The sequence below is a fragment of the Meleagris gallopavo genome, chromosome 3 (assembly GCF_000146605.3).
Source record: "Meleagris gallopavo isolate NT-WF06-2002-E0010 breed Aviagen turkey brand Nicholas breeding stock chromosome 3, Turkey_5.1, whole genome shotgun sequence".
In the NCBI taxonomy this organism is placed as follows: Eukaryota; Metazoa; Chordata; class Aves; order Galliformes; family Phasianidae; genus Meleagris; species Meleagris gallopavo.
This window is the reverse complement of record NC_015013.2, coordinates 22,197,551-22,222,383: the sequence shown is the minus strand read 5'-3', so window position 1 is coordinate 22,222,383 and position 24,833 is coordinate 22,197,551. Positions and strand designations below refer to the sequence as shown.

Below are 24,833 nucleotides of genomic sequence, written 5' to 3'. Positions count from 1 at the left end.
ACTCCATTATATTTCTCCTTAATTATTCCTTTTCCAACAAGTCCTACCTCATTTAATTGTTGCTTGTATGGAGCTAGTTCCTGTCTTTGCTCAATGTTGTTGCTTTATCCAGGAATTTTTGCACTTCTCACATATCTTTTTTTTTTAGGAGGCAGCACATTAGATTTGTATGCCATTCTGCTGTGTAAGAAATGTTTAGGGACCTTCAGAAATTCTTCAAAATAAATTCTTGTCCTTATTTTCTTGAACAACTTGCTTACGCCTGGCTACCTGCCTTTCTGGGATCACTTATGAATACGTTTAACAGAATGCTACCACCCCACACTGCTGAAGGACTTCTTCTTTGACCTTTCATTAACTCAAACACTACACATTTATTCTCACCTCTGTTTCCTATATTCCATATGATTATTCTTTTGCTTTTGTTTTTCTTTTTTAATACACGGCAGAGTCCTCTCCCAAACTGCAGAGTTGCTTATTTGCTTTTAGAGTGAAACACAGCTAATGCCTATTGGAAATTCAGCTGGCCTACTTCAAATTCTACCCAGCATTCAGTAAGCTTTCGTCTGCAATTTTTAACAGATTTTTAAATACTTCTGTCATTTTAAAATATTTCTACTACTTTAATACTGGACATTTTCATACTGATCATGAAATTTTCTTAAGAATTATCGACACTAGGAACTGGCCTACAGTAATGTCAACGGCCACAGCTATGTCACTTATGTCTTAACTGTACTACTAATCAAAGCTCTTAATAAGAAAAGGCTTAAAAATTTAAAGAGTACCATTCTCCTTATATAAAATCTTAGATGGGAAAACGAAGTGTGGGTCATACAGTGCTTTGAATACAACACACAACTGGACTTCAGAGAACTTTCATATTTTTGCACTACAGTAAAAATTTATCTCCGAAAATTTTTGTTAAGCTCTTCTCCTGAGCAAGTCTGACCACCTGTATTCAGGAGAGGAGAAATCTGCCCTAAGAATGAGAAACAATGAACATCTGCCACCCTCTATTTTCCTTGGTGTAAAAATAAAAGACGTGCAGCTTGAGAGTTGATTTCCATTGATACTTAGACTCTGACTAAAGCATTTTGGAATATAAACAGAAAAAGAATTTAGGCAGCAAATGTATTTTAGTCGGTTAACGTGAAACAACTCCTCTGCTAGTAAGAAAAAAGAAAGCAGACTCAAGGAAGAAATATCATAAGGCTCGTTTCAAAACAGCTGAGCTGTTTTACTCAACTGTGTGTTGAAACACCTAAAAGAATACGTTACTCTGCTGATAGGCTCACATGCTTCGACAAAACTGTGTGCCAGGACATTCCTTACTAAATTAGTGACTAATCAGATGTTGCGCTGGGAAACACACCCTCACGTGTTACAACAAACACGTCTGCAACATCAAAAAAATAGAAGAGCCAATGACTACAAGTTCTTATGTCCTCGGTAAATAATTTCCATCATGCGTTTGAAATCTAATGCCTGTATTTGGCAAACCAGATGCAATTAAAGGTCAAAACCTTATTACTATATAAACTCAACTATACTTACGCTGGTCTTACTTCTGACTGCCATCATTCTAAAGGTTCTGTGCAATGAAGCCCTCTTCCTTCCACAGCAACATCTAGTACGTATTTATAAATGTCTAGTTTCAATATTCTGAAGAGTTGTAAGAAACATTTATTGAGTTCTCAAATTAACCAAAGTTGACTGTTTTTTTTTTTTTCCCCTCTTATTACCCTCAATTTTCCATCGGCCTTTCAAATTATTTGGAATTTGAATATTTGGCAGTAGTTCACCCAGAAGGCTGTTGGGGACCTGCATATTTTCTCTTTGTGTAAAATATTTTTGCAGCATTTAGGAAGCCTACTGCTAATGGAAAACTGCATAATTCTACACTCTTTACAACCTGTGTTTGTTGAATTGTAAGACAGTACAAAATATTACTTAAATAATCCAGTTTATCAAATCACATACAATAGGACAGAAAAGCAAACTTCCTAAGCAGAAAAATGAGGCACAGATTCAATGATTTGTGTCTCAGGTTTGCTAAAACTGTGCATTGTCTGCAGAATTACCTGAAGACTGCTGAAATCAATGCTCAGCAACAGCTGCCCACAGAATAATTTATGCACAGAACCATTTATATACGTATCTTCTCATAATCAGACTTTTGCTGATCCACATGGCAAGTAAAATTCTGTGTTTGGTATCAACTGTCACAAGCAAATGCCTATGATAAATAAACTTATGTCAGAGTTGGGTCTTTGATTTGGTAGCCTTTTTACACAGGGAATAAACCTTATTTTTCTCCCCGAATAATAAAATAACAAAGGCAACACTTCTTCCTATGGGAAATGGGTAATTTAAAACAATAATAAATGAAGAAAAAAGCTAATTGTAGCAGAAAAGCATCTTTCACATTTTGGTTTGGGATAACCCATACCATTTGCTTTTCAAGCAGTCATGTTATTATTATATCAAAATACTAAATATGGCTAAGCTTGCTAATTGTTCTTATGGGATTTCAAATATGTGACTTGTTTCTGAAAAGCAACTCCAAAACTAAACAGTCCATTTTTCTGAATCCTAAAAGTAGCATCTCTATTTAGAGTAACACTGGGGGCTCCCTGAATGCTATAGTTTATAAATACCCTTTAAGATGACAAGTCAAATGACTTCAGGATTGTAAGTTATCTCTCGCAGTTGTTCAACTGTTAAAATGGAAAGTGGTAAGAATAGAATAAAAATATCCATGGTGAAAATGTTACATGTGCAATGGAATAAACATAGAGAATAGGGCACATAAACATTCTGCCATTAATCTTTTCACTTGAATTTACTCTCTACCCTTTAAAAAGGTCAGTATTGTGAAATTCCCTGCTGATGAGCAATATGTCGCTCAGTTCAAAGCTCCACGGTGATCAGAAATGCAGTCTCCCCCTCATGAGCTGTTTCACACTTACTGCAATGATATTCTCTAGATCAGGTGTTAAACATTCCATGTAACCCTTCCTAATTATAAAGAACCTTTTAAAAATATATACAAGGCAAAAAAGAAAAAAAAAGGAGCATTACTTTTGCAAATAGAACAAATCCCTGAGGCAAGCAAGCATGCTCAATAACTATTTAGCAATCAAAAAGGCTGTTCCTGTGTCTGGACAGCAGTCCAAATACAATATACAGTATAATTCTGCAATCACAAAAGTGATGTTTTGGCTATTTCAGTTTTCTGTCTTCTTTATTGAGGTGTGGTACCTTGTAATCCTAACACAACACCACTGCTTGTTAACCATTTCAAGAACACAACAACATGCAACTAAGGTCTATCTTTCTAGAAAAATGAATGATATGTTTTACTAAATCTGCCTGAGCTTTTTTCAATTCTGTAAAATAGAAATAGCCTTACTGACTTTGGGAGTTTGGAGTTGCCCTGAAAAAGGATATTCTTCAAAAGAAATTGACTTCCAATTTACAGTGTCTGCAATGCTTTGGAATACAATCCATCAACTTCAAAACAATAAAAGATTGTGCTCCAACTAGTAACCTAATTTTTGTATATTGATATACAGCTACTTCTGCATACACACACCTACAAATTGCAACACATTTGAAATGGATCTCCACCATAAATTAGAAAATCCTAGCAGACCAAATACTCATTCAAATATCTTTTTGGATTAGCAATAAATACTCTTGTATCCATCTATTCCCTGTCTGAGCCTGGTAGGAAGTACATTACAACCCTTCAGAAGACAGTTTATAACTTGAGGCTGAGTTCAACACATGACTTCAAGTCCATTTGTTTAAGAAAGAACACTACTTTTTGGCTGACGTTTTTACAACAGTATGTTTAAACCTTCTGGATCTCTCAGCTGGAAGGATCTTTATCTAAGATATGAGGGGGCTTTGTCACTTCCCCCACGTACACTTCATTTCAAGTTTCACTTTCTTATTGAGAAAGTATACCTCATTCACAATTCTGGGCATGTTTTTCTATAATACTATTTAGGCCAGCAGCCAAAATAAGTTACTCTTCTCCACCCTGCCTCTGAAGCACGTTATTCATAATAAACAGTCTGCCAAGAGAAAAGAATAAAAAAAAAAGTAATAAAGCAAAGGGCTATATACTACAAGTGCAATAATACTCAAATTCGACAGCAACATATATAATGTGTGTGCTAGAAGCTGATAATTTCCAAGGAATTTTGAATAAATAGGAAAAGTGCAAGAGATGCTATACTTAGCAAACAGAATTCAGTATTTCTCAGAAAGCTGATCTACTCAAAAATGGTCTGTGAACAACATTGGCTTCAATTCAGGAAGTAACCGAGTATTTTCCCTTTCTTCTACTCATTTGACACTCTATGAGGAGCTCTTGCAGCCCAGAACAAGTAAAGTAACTATTTCAACAGAGATCCCTCAAGACATACAAAAAGACACAGATAGCACCAGCAATTCTCTACAGTTTTCAAGATACAGTTTTCCTACTGAGATGTTCACAAGCTTAAGAAATCATCCCGTGAAGATGGGATAGACCAATATTTTAAGAGAAGCTTGCAGTTTTCACCTACGACTAAAGTTCTTCCTACAAAGCCAGCACAAGAGAGAGCACATTTTATTTACCCTGTAGTGAGGATCTGTAAAGCTTTCTCTCTCGTGCTAGAAAAATACCGGTGATAATATTGTCGTATCAGTGTGTAACACAAAAGTACTAAAAAGTGAAAGAAACCTCCAAACTCCCTTGCTGAAAGCTGAGAAAATTTGGCAAAATACAGAGAACTGGATGTTCTTGCATTGGATATTCTTGCGCTATACAAAAGAGCAAATGCAACTGCAGGATCGCCATACTTGCTCTTGCCTAAGACAGAAGAGTAGATGTAGGCATCTGCTTTTGAGCAAGTGCAAGTGGAGAAAGGGACAAGTGGCACAGGAGAGCTCCACAGTAACTAACCATTCTAACAGTTTTATCTGTCTGAATCTCTGGTTCATTTCCTCACCTAACTCTTCCATGTCATTGACTGTGTTCACTTTATTGCTGATCTTTTAACTCATCCATTTCTAGAAGCTGTTCTGTTTTCTTAATTCTGGAAGTAAGCTGATGTAAAAAATACAAAAACCAAAACAACTTGGGAGGTTGCATTTTTTCCTCACTGGTGATAATACGGGTATTACGGGACGTGCCAGCGAGAATGAAACAGCAATCTCAGAATGGGGTCAGCTCAGAATTAGCAGTTCTTCGGTTGTTCACAACGTACAAATCCTCCTGGCTGCACTCATAGACACCTTTAACAGAACTGCTTTTTGGCACAGTAGATCCATAAACATTCTTACAAATAATTGAAAGGTGACTGTAGCACCACACTTACTCAAAAAATTAAATATGAAGTAGAGCTGGCTTTACTGTACGTTATAAATTGCTGAAGAAAGGCTGACTTAGGCTTATGTAAAGTGATGAACAAAGGCTGTATTTCCATTCTCTCATCATTACAAAGCTAGCATTTTTTCAACTGAGTGCAGTAGTTCATTTCTATCAATGAGTAACAAAGGAAATTAATTACTGAGTCACATTTGCACAGGATGTAGCATACCCTGCAGTTTGCAAAGACTGTATTTATGTTAGGTACTCATTTCACACATTCAATCGCTGATGCAGTGACTTCACTTGAATAAAAGTATTTAAAATCTAGTTTATTTAAGCATAGTAAGAACACATACCTGTCTTATGGTGCTGGGGCTCAGATGATCTATTTTTCAACACAAGGCAAACTGACAAAATGATAGGTATAAGGAATTTTGGAAGCCTCCATGTGAAATCTCCTGTTCCACACTATTTCCCCTTCTGATTTATTCAGAAAATAACATTTGTTTATCCATGAGAAGATATAAAAAAGAATGTTTCAACAAGCTTAGAAACAATTATTGAAATTTCCTGTTAACAGTGAGACCAAGAAACAACTGTTAAACCAGACTATGCAAACTATTCCTCTGCATCTTTATATTTTATTTAAAGATCTGTCCAAAAACGCTTTTGCTGTCAGAAGAACAGGAAAAAAAATCAGAAGTAAGCAAAGGTAATCTCCTCCCTTGTATCTCAGTCCTGCAAAACCAAACTATATGCAAACATGTAAATTTGTCAGAGCCCTCTAAATAGCTTGCAATAGTCTCTAGATAACCCTTGATAATTTTGACTACAACTAGGCAATAGGTTCAGAAATATTATCAGAGGAAAGGACAGGAAAGAAAGGAGTAAAGCATTTATCCAAGAGTTGTGTTGCCCACATGCAATTCCCACAAGGTGACACATTCTCTTGAAAAGCCACACCAAAGGGCAGGTGTCAGAAATGTCCTGTTATACGAGACTGGCGTGTCCTTAGTATTTTCATGCAATATCTGTGCTAATCCTTCAGATGTCTGAGAGGAAATATCCTGGGAAGAGTGGCAGAAACTATAGAGGACAGAATGAGGGTTCAAAGAGGTGCTTGGATTGGAATATGGCAGGAAACCAATCAACAAGTCAAACTCATCAAGGAAGTATGATATTTGCTTAAGACAAATGGATGAATGCAAAAACAGGAATACAAAACAAGCAGTAAAGAGAGAAAGGAGAATGTTCACAACAGAATCTAAGGTACTTGAGCTCTTTGCAATAGTTTTAGAGAAAATAAATCTATGCCTGGAATGTATTTGCAAGATACAGCATAATTGATCTCTTATAATGGACAATGACAAGGCCTTGGTTTGGGGCATCATGATAGGAAATATATGGATGCTGTGAGAAAAGCAACATGAACCATCAGTTTCTGAAAGCCTAACTCACAAATCAGTAAATATCAAATTGGGGTGATGGAATATATCTTAGTGAAAAAAAAAAAGTTAAAGAAACTCCAGTAAAATTCCCCTGGTCCCTTGTTTCAGCCAGTACTTCCTCAGAAGTTACTCCCTTCTTGCCACCACAAGAACGCATCAGCTTTATTTTTTAGCTGTTAGAGACAGAAGGCAAGTTAGGCTTACTTAAGGAAGTATGCCATGTTTGTTTGGAGGTAGTAAAGAGGCCAGGCAATCCCAGCATTTTTATTCTTATTTCTTCCATGTACTCCCATGCATAATGAAAAGTGTGTTTTGCTCCTGGAGATGAGAGAGAGGAAAATGTCTGTTGTGGCTAAGGTAGAATCACGTTGCAGACAAAGCACTACAGAACCACAGGATGCGGATCTGACTTCAAAAGTTTTCAAGTTACTTTCTCTGTGAGATCAGTTGGATGCAAGCATTACTTCTGGCAAACACACACAAAAACTAACCAAAGAAACAAACTCAGCCAAATAACCTAACTACTGCCAAAGAGATAGAGAACATTTGCAAAGGTTGCAACATCTCCTACGTTTTCCCTCCCCTTAAAAGAAGAGCCAACCAGCTAAAAAACAGGGACCCGTGTAGGAAAACGACTTCAAGAGTTTATTTTGCCAAAGTTATAACCTTCCTATTAAATCTGTATTACTTTTTGTTCCTGTAGGAAAACTTAACACACAAAATGTTAGCAGAAAGCTGATTTTGTAGTTTACCAAATGCAGACTGTATAAATATATGTATAAATCTATGTTTGAACTGCAAATAAAACTCTATTTTCATTTGCTAAGACTGTAGTTCCACAGGTATATATCCATTCTCTGTAGGGTGCAAACCACTTCTCACATGAAGAAAATTTGGGGAAGTCATACTTGTAAGCAGAACTATTTGAGGTATAATGACTAGCTTTCATTCAGCTATGCATACTTTTCAACATAAACTGTTACGAACATATGAGCTAAGAGAACAGAACGCTTCATAAAATATTAGGAGTGGAAGCCTATGATTACACCTGATGCCTTCAGAATACACTAAAACAAAGAAGGCAATATTTGCATTCTGAAGCCTATTTTTATTTCTTAGACAATAGCCTGTGCCCTTAAGTTGTGGGTCTGTTTTTGTTTGGTTTGTTTGGTTTTGTTTGTTTGTTTTTTAAATCTATTAACAGACTTAATGCAGTTGAGTACTGCCATGTGAAAAACAGATTCAGTCCAGATGATCAAACCAAGACCAAGGTTTTAGCAATAGAAACTGATACTCTTAGTCCAGTTTCAGTACTGGCACAGAGATGACTGGCCTTGGCTTACTTTAGCTTTGTTATTACCTTCAGCATCAAGGAGATTAATTAACACGCATAAAACAAAAGCATTTCTGTAACAACCTTGATTCTATTTAGATTTCCTAATGGAAATCTCTTATTTCCCAATCTTCAGATCCTAATTCTAATCTTCAGATGGATCTTTCACAAACACCCTAAAGGAAAGAACACTCAACTTGATATACGATTAAGTATATCCTCAAGATCTCAAGAGTGATCTGAAGACACAATCATACTGTGCTGGATAATCATTTCAGAGAAACTGTCTGCATACATAGAGTCAGAAGTAAATCCAGTCCCAGGGCTTGCTTGTCAGCCCCTACAGCTTTTATGTCTGTGTATGGCATTCCAGCACATTACTGCAAGAGAGATGCAGCAATGCATCGTTCTGAATGTCAGCATCAGTCCATGACATCCTTAAGATCAACAAGCCTTTAGAACAACAGGAAATAGTGACACAAAACCTTATGCTCCTTGTCATCTCACCTAGGTGTACAGCATATTCAAGGGAAACAAAAGTTACCATTAAGGCATAACGTGCCTGTAAGCTGGTTAGGTATCTCATTTAGGATAAGACAAATCTTGTTATGTGTCGCACAAAGTATTTCTACTCTTCTCAATTGATCATAGAAAATTAGGTAGACTAGATACAAAAACCTTTACTGAATTAATCTCAGACTGTCTTAAACCAATGCAGCAGGCAGGGCATATGATAATCAGAGGTATGTAATGCCTCAGACATAATAAATGAAGCACATTCTCAGTGTGCTAATTAGATGAAAGGAGGAAATTCTCATTTTTCTGCAGCAATAACATGATGAGTGTTTTCCATCACTGTCTGTGACATATTAGGAAGAATTATGCACCTGCACATTACTGATGTTACAATTAGAATCAAAATTCTTTTCTTATTTTTGGCAAACAAACCAATAAGCAAGAACCAAACACTGTTGCATTCTCTGAATACTGCCAGTGTAGAAAATAGACCTTCACAGAGTGTTCTAACCCTTATAATATAGACAAACTTCTACAAACTGGGCAAACACAGGTGTGAAATCTATGCACGTCAACAGATGAACCCAGACCTTCGAAAGGTACAGTCTGAATTTGAAGTTGCTCTACCAAAGAAGGGATGTAGCATCTGCTGGCCCAGAAATGGATACAGTTGCCTATCAAGTAATGACATTTGTTCACCTGCAAGTGAATAGCAACTTTGACACTTTGGGAGGTCACATCTATCACTACAGTAAACTCTTAGGAAAGAAGTCTCTGAATGAAGGACTGCAGGAGGTGGCAAACGACTGAAAAGTTCTGGACAAGAGCCTCACGACAAGCTCATGTTTTTCAGCACTGAGCACTAAACTGCTTCAGTTACTAGTTAGAAGCACCAACCAAGAAGTGCCTTTTTGCTTGCAGCGTTCCTTTGTTTCCTTACAGAAGTCTAAATCTTGACTGGTCTGACAAAACGGAACAGCAACGGATGCTGTTCAGGATGCTGTATATTCTTATTTTTCCCTCCCCTTTGGAGCACATGGGAATGCGCAAGTCCATCTGACAGGCAAGGACTCACGGAAGAAAGCATCTTTTCATCTGAAATCAGAGCCAGGAGAACCCTCCTAGACAACTGGAAGTAGGTTCAGATACAGAATGCACTGAGAAAAGTTCAGAATGAGATCTCATCCTTACTTGGTTTGAAAATTTTTAACTCCATATGGTATTAAAAGACTCTATTAATAAACAAAAGCCCCAAATCTCCTTACACAGACACGTTTTAATTGGGAAACTGCTAGCATTCCCATTGGAAGCAGGGCAATGAAAAAGAAGCAAGGCCATGTCGCTCTACTTAGTCAGCAGCGCTCAATAAAGATAAAGCAGAACTGAAAGCAAATGCAGCAAATCAACAGTAACTTTGCTGAAGGACTCTTAATGCTTAGTTCAGTGCTTAGAGTGTACCTGCAGCAGAAGGGATACGCAATGTAGACGAATGTTGAAAAAAAATGCAAGAATCAGAACGAAGATAATTAATCATCCAATTTCAAATGATCGCAATGGTTAACTGCAAACATAAAGGTGTAAAGCATGCCATTTTACTCCTAAAATCCTCATAAGGCTGTGCCACCATTTATGAAACATCACAATGAGACACTAGCTTTTAAAAACAGAATTGCGTGACACCAAGCACTCTTTTTCGTTGTAAGAACACACGACTGCACTCAGAAACAGAGAACATGGTAACTACTCAAAAAACACCAGCTTTAGCACACAGTGGCACCTGAGATCACACTGTAATGGTACTGAGTATCACACAGAATCATGTCAAGAGAAAAAAATCAGGAATGTAAAGGTAAAAAAAAAAAAAAAGGAATTAATGAAAGGTAAGAAGGAATTAAATAAAATCATATTACACTGTGTTACAAAAAGCAGCACGTTTAGGACGTGAAAGTTTCAGAGCTTCTACTGTAAAACTTACATAAACAAAAACTGTATCCTAAAATTGGGACTAAGTTTTAAAAGCAATGCCTTATAAAGGAGGCATTACTTTCAGAGCAGCCCTCGTGCTCGCAAAGCCTCCCTTTCGCTGCTTGACTTCTTAGTCTTGGTAAGAACATTTTATGAGACCATGCTGAAAGCCCTAGAGGAAATCTAGGTGAATTTTCATGAATATCAGCGTTCATCTGCAGTATTGTTGACTTTTTGAAAGTACAGAAGGTTTGTGATGTGATTAAGAAATTCTGCTTGTTGTCCCCCAGTGCACAGTAGAACACACATACATGTCCTTCACTAAATTTTCTGACCATTTGCACAGAACAGATTTGTCTTTACTGACATTTTGCATCACTCTGTCATGTCTTCTCTAAAAATAGATGCTTCTTTAGACACTTCACAGTCCTCTGGTGTTAAGGTGGCTTTGAGAGGTTATTATCAGAAGTGAAATTTCAACTGTTGCATCCTAACTTTCAGTTATGTGCTCACATAAAGACTGCATTTGTTTGCAGTGTGGGTGTCTGAGGTGTTTTTTTATGTGTGTTTTTTTGTTTGTTTGTTTGTTTTTGTTTTTTTGTTGAATGCCTGTTGACTGGGTTGAAAGAGGAAGAACTGTTCTTAACTGCTGGGGCCTGGGGCTTCACTGCTCTTTGTTTTCCTTGGGCTTGGACATGAAAGACTTTTCATGTTAGCTTACAAGGGCTGTTTCGAAAGTAAATCCTTCTATTTTATGACGTTGGCTCACAAGGTTAGAGGCAGATGTTGGCGGTATGGCAGTAGAGGCTGAACATTCCCACCAAAATTCCATTAGGTTTTGTTGCTGTGTGACAGATGGCAGCAGAGGGGCAGTTGGACAAAACACCTGACATGAAAGTGCATGTGAAGCAAAGGTACATCACTGAATTCCTCCATACCAAAAAAAAAAAAAGCACCTGTTGACAATTCACTGACACTCACTGAATGTTTATGGAGACCAAGAAGTGGAAGCAAGCACAGTGAGGTGGTGACTGGTATGTTTCTGCAGTGGCAACGATGACTTGAAAGACAAGCCATATTCTGGACAGCCATGCACAACTGTCATACCAGGAAATGAAGAGTTCACTAGATAACTAGTGAAAATGCATAGATAAGGGTGGTAACTATGCTGAAAAACAGTATACTGTAGCTGAGAATTTGCTCTATCAAATAGCGTTGTGCTCTTTTTACATTTGTACTTTCCATGGCAATAAATGGCAGGCATTACTTTCAGAGCAACCTACATAAAACTAAAATACAGTTTTGAACTGTTTGGATAAAATTCTGGGGGAAGAGGTAAGCAGTATGATGAGTCTCCTTACTATGCTAAATGTTTCTAGTAAAGAGGAAGATCAACTGCAAAGAATTGCAGAACTTCAATGATGTACTTGCCAAAAGACGTGAATCTCAGAATGGCCAGGGCTGGAAGGGACCTCAAGAATCATGAATGTCCAACTTCCCTGCCACAGGCAGGGCCACCAACCTCCACATTTAATACTAGACCAGGCTGCCCAGGAAAATAGAAGTAAACGTAGAAGTATTCCCATGAAATAGAGGTAAATGCAAAGAGACTCATCCTGAAAAAGGAACCTTAAATACCACACAGACATGAAAGTGCCCGTTGTTATATGTCCATGTAAACATCAATTCAGTGCTAAGTAGAGGTTAAAAAAGCCTATCAAACATTAAGATTTATTATGAGAGCATTTTTATTCTAATGCATAGTCCAAGGTCTTCAAGCTAAACAACTTCAAACTCTGTCCCCATATCATCAGCATGACAGAAATGGAAGTCACAAAAGGCACAATGAAGACACCAAAGCTACAGAGAGCTTCTGCTCTCAAAATAATTAAATTTGTGGACTTAGCCGGACAGGATTAAAGTTGATGAAGACGCAGATTGCTGCAGAGTATTAACAAAGTGTGATTGTTTACTAATTCTTCCAACCAAAAAAGAAAAGGTAGAATGGGATTAAGATGCTGTAATTATGTAGTAGTAAACAAGCACAAGGCTGTATTCCTTACAAACCACGGAATTCAGCCATGGGCCTCCACACTAGATGATGCTGTGAATACCAGAAGCTTGTGATACCAGAAGCAAAAAGACAAATTCATGGAAGAAAAGGTCACCCAGCACAGCTTGGGGGGGAAGGGAAAGCACAAGTTATGTGGTACTTCAAAGTCTTTTAGCTGAGAAGTGCTGGAGGCTGGGAAAGTACAACACAAGAATCATCTTAGAAGCATGTCCTGCTCTTATACAGTATGTGGCTGGCCAGGTTTCTCCTGCTCCTAGAGAGCAGATACTGGGCTAGATGACGTACTTTCAGACTAGTCTTGTGTTCCTCTTGCTGCAAATTACCTTGCACAGAGACATACGACACTTACATTATATTAACTAGCAGCATAGGCTACAGTGAGAGAGAGAGAGAGAAAATTAATTAGGAAATTGCTATTTCCTAAGAGTCAGAGCTTAATACAATGGTGGACTAATGTATATTTGTAATGCAACAGTTGCTTTCAAATGATGCTGGATGTACAATAACTACTGGTGGTCCATTCAGAAAAAATACCTTAAATACACAAACTTTTACTTTGGAAGTAGTCTGTACATTCAGGAATATTGTTTAAATCCTGAACAAATGAAGTCAATTACATACACCACCCCAACAACATTATACAAACATGTGTCTGTGAGCTGAGTCAGTGCAACGGTAAACCAACAGATTTCACAATTATTCCTGTGGATATCAACTAATATTTAAGTAAAATGAAATTTTAAATCAATTACTTGTACTGTTTATTACATAGATAAAGGAAATCAAGCAAGCTTACCTACTTCTAGAGGGCCCTTACATAATGATGTTCTAAAAGAAAGCGACCTCCTTAACCAGCACTGCACTTTTCCCTAACAACTAGATTCAAAGGAAACACTGATTCCCAGAAAACACAGAACATGATAATCCTGTTGAGAAAAAGCATTTCTAGAAGTACTTGACACACTGATGTATTCTTTAATATAATTAAAATCAGAAAAAATAATTTGGAGAGTTATTAAAACTGGAACAAACAATAACAAACTTAGAAAAGATACTAACATAATTCAGTTTCTATTTTAATCACACTCTTAAAATTCAAGATTAAAAGATTAACTATAAGAAAAGATGATATCAAATAAACAGCATATTAAAAATAATGTACCTACTTGTCAGTGATGCTCCTCCAAAGCTGTGCACCTGCAACAATGAGAACATAAGATGAATCACAGTGCACTAAAACAAAGCACATATAGTTTTTCTTTATTTGTAGAAATGTGCAAATTTGAGATGAAATGACTAAGGAAGTCTTCATAACAATTAAAACCAGAGTGACAGTCGTCAGAAAACTTTTATTTTTCCATAACTTAACATACCTGTTTAAATATTAATGAATAGTTTCCAGCTACATTTTCACACAGAAGTAGGAGATAATCAACATGACTCTTGCTTTACAACTATAAACTGACAATCACTTTCTACATTCCTTATGATCCTGTACTAATCTTGCCATCTAGTGGCTAGCTGGAATTGTTATCCTGGGAAGAATTTCTTTTGCTGTTTGGAGTGACAATTATTTTCAAATCACTACAAGAAGAAATTATTCTCTTCTATTCATTCAATAACTATCCATGAAATTTGTGTTTAAAGAAATAAACAAAAAACACTGAAGGCAATGTATGTAAGTGGTGTGAAATAATCATTCTGTGAATATAAAGCTGGGAAACAGAGGTCTTCCTGATTTCAACTCTATGATGAACGGTTGGATAATCTCATTGAAATTGAAGCGAATGCCAGATGAAGGCAGGATGGTATTCCTACTCTGCCAGCTTGGTAAATACTGGTGCATCTTGCATTTGGTCAGTATGAAAACATGAGTTAGCAGTAACGGCTAAAAGACAACTTGCGTAAATCGCCACCCTCTGACTGGTGTGTTAGAGGTAACTTATACAACATTAAACCTAAAAATCTAATTATGATAAGTTTCTTAAGTTGTCCACTAAGCAAGCAGGTAGCAGAACAACAATTAAGATTCTGGAGAAGGCAATGACAACGAACAATACTTCAAAAAACGTTTCTGAATAACTGCTGTAACTTAGCAGGGAACAATAGGCTGGGGAAGTCAAAAATGAAAAGACAGCATATTGCAGAGGAATACTGTGCATCTCTGATGCTTATTTCCTGCATTCCTTAATGATTTTTCAAACACCAATCATGGGATTCAACATCAACAAACAAACAGTATGTCACTTCAAAAGATGTTCCTAATAACATGAAGTACAAGAGATGACAATAATTTTGCCAAAGAATTTTCAAGATGGTAATGAAGTATGAGACAAAATAAATTAAAAACAAACAAACAACATAAAGAACAGACAATCAGCCAATAAACTATTAGTCTCTTTCAAACTTGGTATTATTCACGTAAGAGTTTTTATGCAGTGGAAACTGGGAAAAAAAAGCTTTCACTTATTTCAACCGTGCAAAAAATAGGTCACTTTGCAACCTATTTCCAAAGTTGACTGATTCCTATTTGGTCTCCCAAACCTTCCAATAGTGATCCAGTGTACAGTCAGAAGAGACAGGAACTTTTAGGGAAACAATGTAATTTCAGATCAAGCAGATGAGAGAAGAACGACTGTTCACTGATAGTGGTTATACTCAAGCTGAAACAAATCTCGTAGCACCCTGCTTATAAAATATAGAAGAACTTTATGGAAAATAGTAACAGATCATCATAGATTACATCCAATATTTCTGCAATAATCCTAGTATCATAATATTAAAGTAGATCTAATAATGTGCTAATATGCTACGAAACACAAGTGTTAAAGCAAGGAATTATATCTCTATATTGCCTTACCTTTTATCCTAGATAACACCAAATCCTTTATTATCTGTAGAACTAGCAGTCCAAGTATTATGAGAGAGGTCAGATGATACAACCTCCAAGGGGTCAACGCAACAAACCTGGAAAGTTAAGAAAAAATAAACACTGAATTCTTGTGAACTGATTGGAATTATATATAAACTTACAGGTGTTGTTAGTACTGAAAATAAAGAGAGAAAATTGACTAATATGACATGAATCAAATTCAGTTTCTTCCTGCAGTGCTTTCCCAGGAAGCAAACACTAAAAGCTCCAAGCGCAACAGGCTCATTGAGTTTTTAGTAAATTTTTTGTCCACACTTATCTAAGCACAGCTGAAATATACAAAACAGAATATTTTCATTACTGCATAAGAAACATTACTTTTAAAATCAATTTAGGTTTTATTAACATAAATTGTGTTTTTTTTTTTTTTATTCACGCACAGCAGAAGTTAAACGTTTTCTTGTGTTTCTTACAGGACCTAACTTCACAGCAGATTCTTATACAAATGATTCTTTCAAATGTGAAGATGAAGTAAAGCCACGTCATTTATAGCACAATACTCCAACTTGTCTTCAGAATGAGCTTTTGTGATTTTTGTTCTTCATTACAGAAAGTTTATACAACATGCCTAGTTGAGTCAAACAGAGCCAGATTCACAAGAGATCATTGTGAATCTCCTGCACTGCTGCCACAGGTGTCCACATCAGAACTTCTGTTTTACTGACAAATGGCATAACTTGCAGAAAAAGAAAGGATTTGATGTATAAAATAGTTAATACTCAATTATATGGAAAAAAAAAAAAAAAGTATTTTAACAGCTTGTTTCAAGCACCTTACGTCAGAGACCTGATAAGAGTAATTATTGTTGAGCATATCACGATCTTTTACGAGGTAAGACCAAAAATGATCAACTTCAAGACAAATAAATGATGGAAGCTGAGGATAGCCAAAAATAAGAAGCAGCCACTGTCCAGAGTAACAGCAAATAAGATCATATAAAGAATGAAAATGGTTTGTAAACAGGACAACTGGACACAAAACTAGTTGTTGTGACAGCTTTTCTGTAGGAACAAAGGGGAAAAGAATTGAAGTAGCAAGTATGGGGCACTGGAGGACCCCAAGGAAAACCCTCTGAACACTCGGTTTTTATACAAAGAAAGTTGCCTTCTAGGAGTTTCTACTAAGCTAAACACACATAGTTGTGGAAAATTGCTCTTGTATTCCTTGAAGGCTGGAGAAAACTGGATTGCAAAGAAAATCTCCATGAAACTACTTTCCTTATTTAACACTGTTCACAGAAACTCAGAAAGCCCAAGCATCTTGACCAGATCAGGATATGGTCTCCGATACCAACAGATAAGCTCATTCTCAAAGTTATGTTCTGAATTGAACCATAAAAATATTTGAATTCAAAGAATATTCTACAGGGGAAAAAGTCTCAAATCAGTTACTCTACAATTTCAGTCAGCTCAAGAAAACCAGTAAAGATGTTTAGAGAAAAATGTTTACAGATTCTTTCGTAACAGCCCATGTATAGCTCTCATTAAATCAAATAATAATTTTCATCCTTAAATATCTTTGATTTTGTTGAAGGCTGAAGTTCAACTGCACTGAAGACTTTGTCTAACCTACTTCTTTTTTCTAAACTTGCTGACAATGAAGGAGAAGGGGAGTTGTGATACTGTAGAAAAAAATGAATTTTTAATGTGATTTCTTCATTTGTAACAAATGCAGACCTTTAAGTTGTACAGAATTAATACTATGACTATCCTATATGATCTTCATGGTGCCTGTTGATTAGCATCTTATAGGATTGAATAGCATGTTCTAACTCAACAGTTAACCCTGGGCAGTCCTCAGTGGTTGAAATACACCAGTACTGGAGTTTATGCATGTGCACATGTGCACACTGATACACACACATTTTACTGGTTCTTAAAGGTAAGAGAAGATGCTGCTTACTACCTTCCAAAGAATACAGAGAGCATTTGACCTACTTTACAGTCATAACTAAGCCATACTCATAGTTTCACTGCAATCACAGCTGTCACCTGCTGTTAAAAACGGTTGCACTAACATGGACAAGGATTAGCAAACAAGAATTAGCAAGGTAGCATCCTGTCTAAAAGATGTTTCCAAGTCATCTCATTCTACATTCTTGATACTACAGCCTTTCTACTCCATAATTTTTAGGGGAAAAAAAAATAAAATGCAATCTATATGGAGCAGTTAACACGGTAGTCAAATGAGGTCCTTCACCTACTTGGAGAACTTCAAATTGTTAAGAATTCCTGGTGTCTTAATGCTGTTGTCAATCTTTCCTTCATTCTTTCAGTGCTTTTATTTAGATCAACTGTTTGCAACAAAAGCCATCTCATGCAAACTCCCAGCCACTGTGTGTCAGCCCTCAGGTGCTCCAGCAATACAGATTAGAAAAACTGTGAGCCATATGTCAGACAAGTCTGTGCCCTTAAGTCCCTTAGAGGTCAGTGGCTGATAATGTTCTCCCTCGTTTTTTGGCATATGTCTACCTCCAGCTTATCGAAAAGTTAGTCCAACATGCTGGGATCTGAAAACCACATATTATGCTAATGGTGTAGGCATTCAAAATTCTTAAAGGAATTACCAACAAGAGGCATAGCAACCAGATTAACAAAAAGTCACAGTAGCACGGCAGTACTTTTACTTATGATTAGGAGTTAGTTGTTTTGGTGTTTTTCCTCCTCATATTTTAATTAACAGAGTTTACTTGAATATTTCTAACACACATACAAACCTGACAAAACTGAGAGGGTCCAGAATGACATCATATACTGTGTATTTAAGGCCTTCACTCAAAGATTCAGATGCAGTCATCTGGTTTTAGGGCAGCTAGAAATGCCTCAGACCTCTCACCTGGGCAACAATGGTCTCACCTGTGAGACATCCTCTGGCTGACATTTAGAGCAGCCAAATGGAAGAGCTAATGGAGATAGTAAGCAGAGGGCAGATCACTGGGGAGTATGAACTCTAATATTTGATTAAGAAATCATCTGAGTAACTTGACCTAACTGGACCTATTTCCAGAAAGAAGTCAGACTAGCTGACATCCTGTTGTCTTCCCAACCTACAGTCTTCTATGACTTTACAAACAGGTGATTTACACGGTATCTTGTAGAAGCAACAGCTGATCTCCCTCCTGTGTCATTTTATGACCATAGTTTCTCAGTTTCCCACAATAGTTCAGTAGCTGCCTTGGATTCATCTTCTTTACAGCCTCTTGCAGAGGTTGGAAAACTGCTGATATATTACCCCAAAGGTTTCATTTTTTGCAGGCTGAAGAAGCTGAAGTTTCTCAGTCTCTTATCATAGAATCACAGAATGACCAGGGTTGAAAAGGACCACAATTAACATCTAGTTTCAACCCCTCTGCTATGTGCAGGGTCATCAACCACCAGCCCAGGCTGCCCAGAGCCACATCCAGCCGTGCCTTGAATGCTTCCAGGGATGGGGCATCCACAACCTCCTTGGGCAGCCTGTTCCAGTGTGTCACCACCCTCTGGTGGAAAACTTCCTCCTAATAGCTAACCTAAACCTCCCCTGTCTCAGTTTAAAACCATTCCCCCTTGTCCTATCACTATCCACCCTCATAAACAGCCGTTTCCCCTCCTGTTTATATGCTCCCTTCAAGTACTGGAAGGCCACAATGAGGTCTCCCTGGAGCCTTCTCTAAGCTAAGCAAGGCCAGTTCCCTCAATCTTTCCTCACAGGAGTAATAAAGTAACTCTCGTTGTAAGAAAGATTCCCACTAACTCAAGCTGTTGTCACTTGGCAGCCACCTGTAGAAGCGGCACAAAAGGCAAAGACTGCTGAACACTTCTACACAACTACGATTATTAGCTAAAAGTTGCTAAAAAAAGTTGCTAAAAAAGCAAAGGATAAGAATCCAAATAGCTTATTCTCTCTACCCCAACTACAGGAAACAAGATTTTCATCTTATATATAGGTCTAAATAAAAATGAGAACAACATGATTCTCTAAGCAAAAATATGAATTAAAAAATCCTTTCAAATGGTTTGCATTCAATCATTGTAGACCACTTGCTTATAAGCGGTAAACATGCAAGCAGGATGGTAATTAGGGAAACAGGATGTATAGCAAAATGCTCCACTGCAACGTTATCTCACGCTGTCTGCAGGAAAACCTCCTGGGGGAAAGCAGTAGTTAGAACTACATTTGTGGCTTATACATCAGATTTACCATAACCGATTCCATTCAGATAGGCTTTAAAATAAAAGCATTCAAAAGGAGGATGTTTAAGTGACCTAAACATCTTCTCAGCCTATCATGACATCAAATGCTACTATTACTTTAGTGAAAACAGGAGATGTTTCCATGAGTTAAAAGTATGTTGAATTAAACACAAAAATCAAAGAACCTGGCTTCCTTTATTCTTGTACAAGCATGCCCAGATGACCTCAATTAACCTGTACTCTGTGAAAGTCCAGAAGAACTCTTAATCCCATTTTCTCATGCAGTAGCAGCAGTTTGATGTTAAAAAATCCACCTCCACCACACTGCCCTAAATCTCCTTTTCTCTAATGCTCTCATTAGTCCTGTAACATCTCCCATGGAGCCCAGCATATCCCCTAGAACTTCTATTGTTCTCAGGATTACACTTGCTATTTTAAAGGTCTTGTTATCTTGAGTTACAAATATACACACACACACATCATTTCTCTCTCAACACAACCACTGTTACACACAGAATTCCTTTGTGTCATGAGGGAACTACAAACCCTAGCCGTGTTGCAATTCTGCTTGCTTTAGGATTTCCACCTTCTGTAAAGTCCTCATCCTGGATTTGGTCCTTAATTATTCAGTAATGCTCGCTTTCCCTCAGCTCCTCAATTATCCTCCTTGATTTATTTTCTGATTTATCCTGTTTTCTGCTGAGTGGTAGAAAAAATACTGTCAAGTGGCCAGGTTTTTTATGTAATGCAGCCTGGCTCTTAAACAATGCCGATTTTTATTCCAGTAAACCAATCTCTCAGCCAAAACTATGCAAGTTGTCACAAAAAAGCTGTTGAGATAATGGTGCTTTTTTTCTTAATTAAATTGATTTAGCCTTCCATTCCACTTTACCTTTGAAGCCTTCTAAAATTTTAATAACGTGTTGGAAAAGTAAACATAAGCTTAAAGCCACCCAACTGAAAACAAATAGCCCCTACATTTCAATCCCAGCCTACATTGCAATCAGAACATTAACTTGACTTCAGAAAGTGTGGGAAGCTTTTGGGAAAGCATCCGTTCGACAAGAGAAGGATTTGAAAACAGCTGAAACTGTTCTGAAAGAGTATAAGCTGAATTCAAGGCACGAGGAGTCTACCATCACTACCTGTACTTTCATAACCTGGACTCATCAAAAATCCAGAGATGTTTAAGTGAAAATAAAAGTCAAATTTAGACAGACGATACAATTGATACACAGTCTCTGAATTTCTTACTAATGGCAACCTTCCAGTACCTCAAGGAGTCCTACAGGAAGGCTGGGGAGGGACTTTTTATAAGGGCAGGTAGTGACAGGATGAGAGGAAATGGCTTTAAACTGGAAGAGGGTGGATTTAGACTAGATATCATGAAGAAATTCTTTCCTGTGAGGGTGGTGAGACCCTGGAACAGGTTGCCCAGAGGGGCTGTGGATGCCCCATCCCTGGAAGCACTAAAGGCCAGGCTGGATGGGGCTTTGAGCAACCTGGTCTAGAGGGATGTGTCCCTGCCTATAGCAGGAGGGCTGGAACTGGTTGATCTTAAAGGTCCCTTCCAACCCAAACCATTCTATTATTCTATGATCTGGTGGCATGTTGGTAATACAGAGTGGCTTGGATGGGCAAAAGCCCCACACTCCTTGTACAAGAAGTTCCAAGCAAATCATCATTAAGAAAAGCTCCACACAAACAGGTGGGGGCAAACAACCTCTGCCCTGCCAGCCCCCAGGCAGTACCACTACACCAACTGAACAACACCAGCCATCATCTCATCAGCCTCCTAGGAATAACATCACCAGCATAAAGATGCGTCCTGATACAAACAAGACCAAGAGGAAAGTCGTATTTTGTAAGCAGTGAGCTTCCTAAAATCTACCAGAGAATAAAAGTGAGATTCCCAAATCCATCAACTCTACTTTGCTTTAAAGGTAAGTTATCCATCAAGATGTAACTGTGACAATATTTACAGTTTGCAGGCCAACACTTGAAATAAATGCCTAGCCAGAATGCTTTTCCTACTTCACAAGAATAAATTAAGGAATTAAAAAGTTGAGATCTCTCCACAGTAAGCACTGTCATTACCAAGCAGAGATTTCAAGTAAGGAACAATTCAATAGCAAGTCTCAAAGCAAGTTGGGTAACTCTTAAAACACAACAAGAAAACGACACACTGGGGGAATAAAACGGCACTATCCATCCCTCCCAATACACACAGAAGGTAATAATTTAGCTCAGATTCTAGACCAAAACCTAAGATTGACTGTTAATGTTTGTCTAAGATCAGTCCTGAGACTGAAAGTTATCAGCTGGCAGCCTGACATTTCAGATGCCTGCACTAAACTTCTGGCACCAGCAGAGCACGCCTGCTCTATATATGCTATTTGTATAAAATGGAAAAAAAAAATCCTTATTTTCTTATGTGGCATTTTGACTTTAGTTTATAAGCTACCTGCAGCAGAAGCAAAGCATGCTGCATAAGCTGAGTCTGAAGTTCAGTGCAATCTTTGCATGAGAAATCCCAGGAAACAAAAAAATGTCAGAGTAATTTGCAGTCCAAGAACATCCATCAGTCACTATCAAGAATGACGTTATGCCTCGTTAAACAGTCCATGATGATTTCTTTGCAATATTAAAAAATAAAGGAGCTTTGGAAAACATGGTGAAATTAAATTAGCAAATTTCTTGTACCACAAGAATGTTATTTCAGTAGTAAATATCAAAAACACCTTCATATGTAGTATCTGGATGAAAGATTTCTCAGGGAGGTTACCATCAAATATAGCCAAGGTTTGGTGATGAGACAGAAACTGCTAACTCTCAGCAGCTCATACTGCAACAGTTCGTGCACAAAGGGCTCTGAATGACAAACACACATCCAAGACCCAGAGTAACAGAGGAAAGACACTATCCCCCCAGAATTAAATGGGTGGGAGGAAGGAACCATCACTATCCTTCCAACAGTTGCAAAGCACTGAAATTAAACTTCACGACCTGTTCCTCCTCCTTCCACTACCAATACCGCTGATACAACAAAAGAAGCCATCCTTCTGCACTTCTCTCAATCTTGAGGAGCACTGAGAATTGAGGCCCTATGCCCTGAGAGCACAAGCAGCTCTGCAGAGGGATGGGGGTATTCCAGGCACAGGACAGCAGTGCTGAGGCACTAACAGGCAGTGCTCCGCCAGCCCAGAGTGCTGTCAGCACTGAGCGCTGAGAGAACAGGCTCTGCAGGCAGCTGGGCTCCACTCATACCCAGCACTGTGTTCTGGCTGGAGCTGAGTCACAGCAACCAGGCTGACCAGCTGGACTGGAGCTCCAGAGGGGAAGCAGAGGCAGCAAGCACACTGTGCTGCACGTATATGATGCCAACACACCAAGGGAGGGAAATGCGAGACCAGATTTAAACCAGTGTTTAATTTTCAGTGTCAGCTTTCAGAGGTTTGCTGACGAGATCATTCCTGATGCCCTTCCGTCTCAAAGCATAGAATTTTACTGCGTAACTCCCAACTTTGTCTCTCAGCTTCCCTGGCATGAGGAATGAGCTTTTCAAGGAGGGACAGCGATATCACCAAAATAAAAGCAACCCTTCCACTGACTTCGTTTCATCCTGACTCATTTTGACACTAAGAAAGTAGAGTGAGCTACAAAATCCTGACAAAATAACTTCAATCACAAGTCACAAGTTGCAGTAGGACCAGTGAGTGTTTCTGGACACATTATGCACTGCATGCACTGTAGACAAAAGAAGAGCAAACAGGTTGTCTAGCAGCTATTACTCATTGAGGTACAGAAATGAAACCAGTTAAACACCGCCCTTGATTTTATCAGAGCCAATTTCAAAGAAACATAAAGCATTACAACCCTCCAAATTGCTGTCAGGTGAGCTCTGAGAGCTGAACCACATAAATTTCCCAGTGAAAGGACTTACCAAGGGCACTTAAGAGCAAGACTGATAACAAAAGTCAACTTAGATTACACATCACACACATGCTGCTTCCAGGATCTAAGAAGAATGAAGCAGTTTTGGAAATATCTGCACAGATATTTTCTCATGCAATGTGACGCTTCAGAAAGTTCTCTCTGTGAGACCTGGATCATCACTAGGGTTATGGGGAACTAGGTGGAGTTTGCAGTTAATCCACTTATTTGCTTGTTTGCCTCTTGTTCATTGGAGAGGAAAGGAGGAAGCTCTAGGCACTGGAAACACAGTTCAAGTTCATAGAATCAGGATGCAAGTTGGAAGGGACCTCAAAGCCCACTCGGCCCCAACCCTGTGCCATGGGCAGGGCTGCCAGCCACTAGGCTAGCTGCCCAGAGCTCCATCCTACCTGGTCTTGAGTGCCTCTACGGATGAGGCACCACAGCTTCTATGGGAAGGTGCGCCAGTGCTTCACCGCTCTCTCAGAGAAAAACTTCCCCGACATCTAATCTAAGTTTCCTTCTTTTACTTTTAAACTGCTCCCCCTTACACTGCCACTATCTGCCCATGTCAGTCTCCCTCCTGTTTATCAGCTCCCTTCAAGTACTGGAAGGCTGTGACGAGGTCTCTTCCCCAAGCTATCACCCCAGCTCCCTCAGCCTGTCCTTACAGGAGTCAGTCAGGGTCTCAGCTGTACCATTACGTGGAGTCCTAACACATAAACCTCTCTAAAGGCAGGGAGAACTTCTGAAGAAATTCCACAAAGAAAGGCAAGATTTTTTTTTTCTACAGAAATAATCAGAAGACGTGCTGCAAACAACGAAGCCACGTCTGTGAATTCCCGAGTTTTGTCAACCAAACGACACCCTACTAGAAAAACTTCAGCAGGAAAGGTAGACTTGGTGCTCTGCAGCAACACTCCCCCTGCCAGCCCTCCACCAGGGCTGACTGGGCCGCCGACGGGGAGAAGCACACGCACCAAACCCAGCCCTGAGGGGAGGCACCCCGCAGCAGCACGGCCCCACACCACCAGCCTTCACAACCGCACGGCAGCGGAGGCCCAGCGCTCAGCCGCACCTGCTCCGCAATCG

At 38.5% G+C, this 24,833-nt stretch overlaps 1 protein-coding gene across 1 annotated transcript in view; it reads right to left on the bottom strand.

Annotated features, from left to right (window-relative positions):
• RETREG1 (reticulophagy regulator 1) overlaps positions 1–15,673 on the bottom strand; it is a 53,554-nt gene extending 37,881 nt beyond the window's left edge. The window contains exons 1-2 of the mRNA XM_010708487.2: positions 15,565–15,673; positions 13,871–13,901 (exon numbers count right to left, since the gene is read on the bottom strand). The gene's annotated coding sequence lies outside the window, so the exon portion shown is untranslated. The remainder of the gene's footprint in view (positions 1–13,870; positions 13,902–15,564) is intronic.
• Between the last annotated feature and the right edge of the window lie 9,160 nt (positions 15,674–24,833).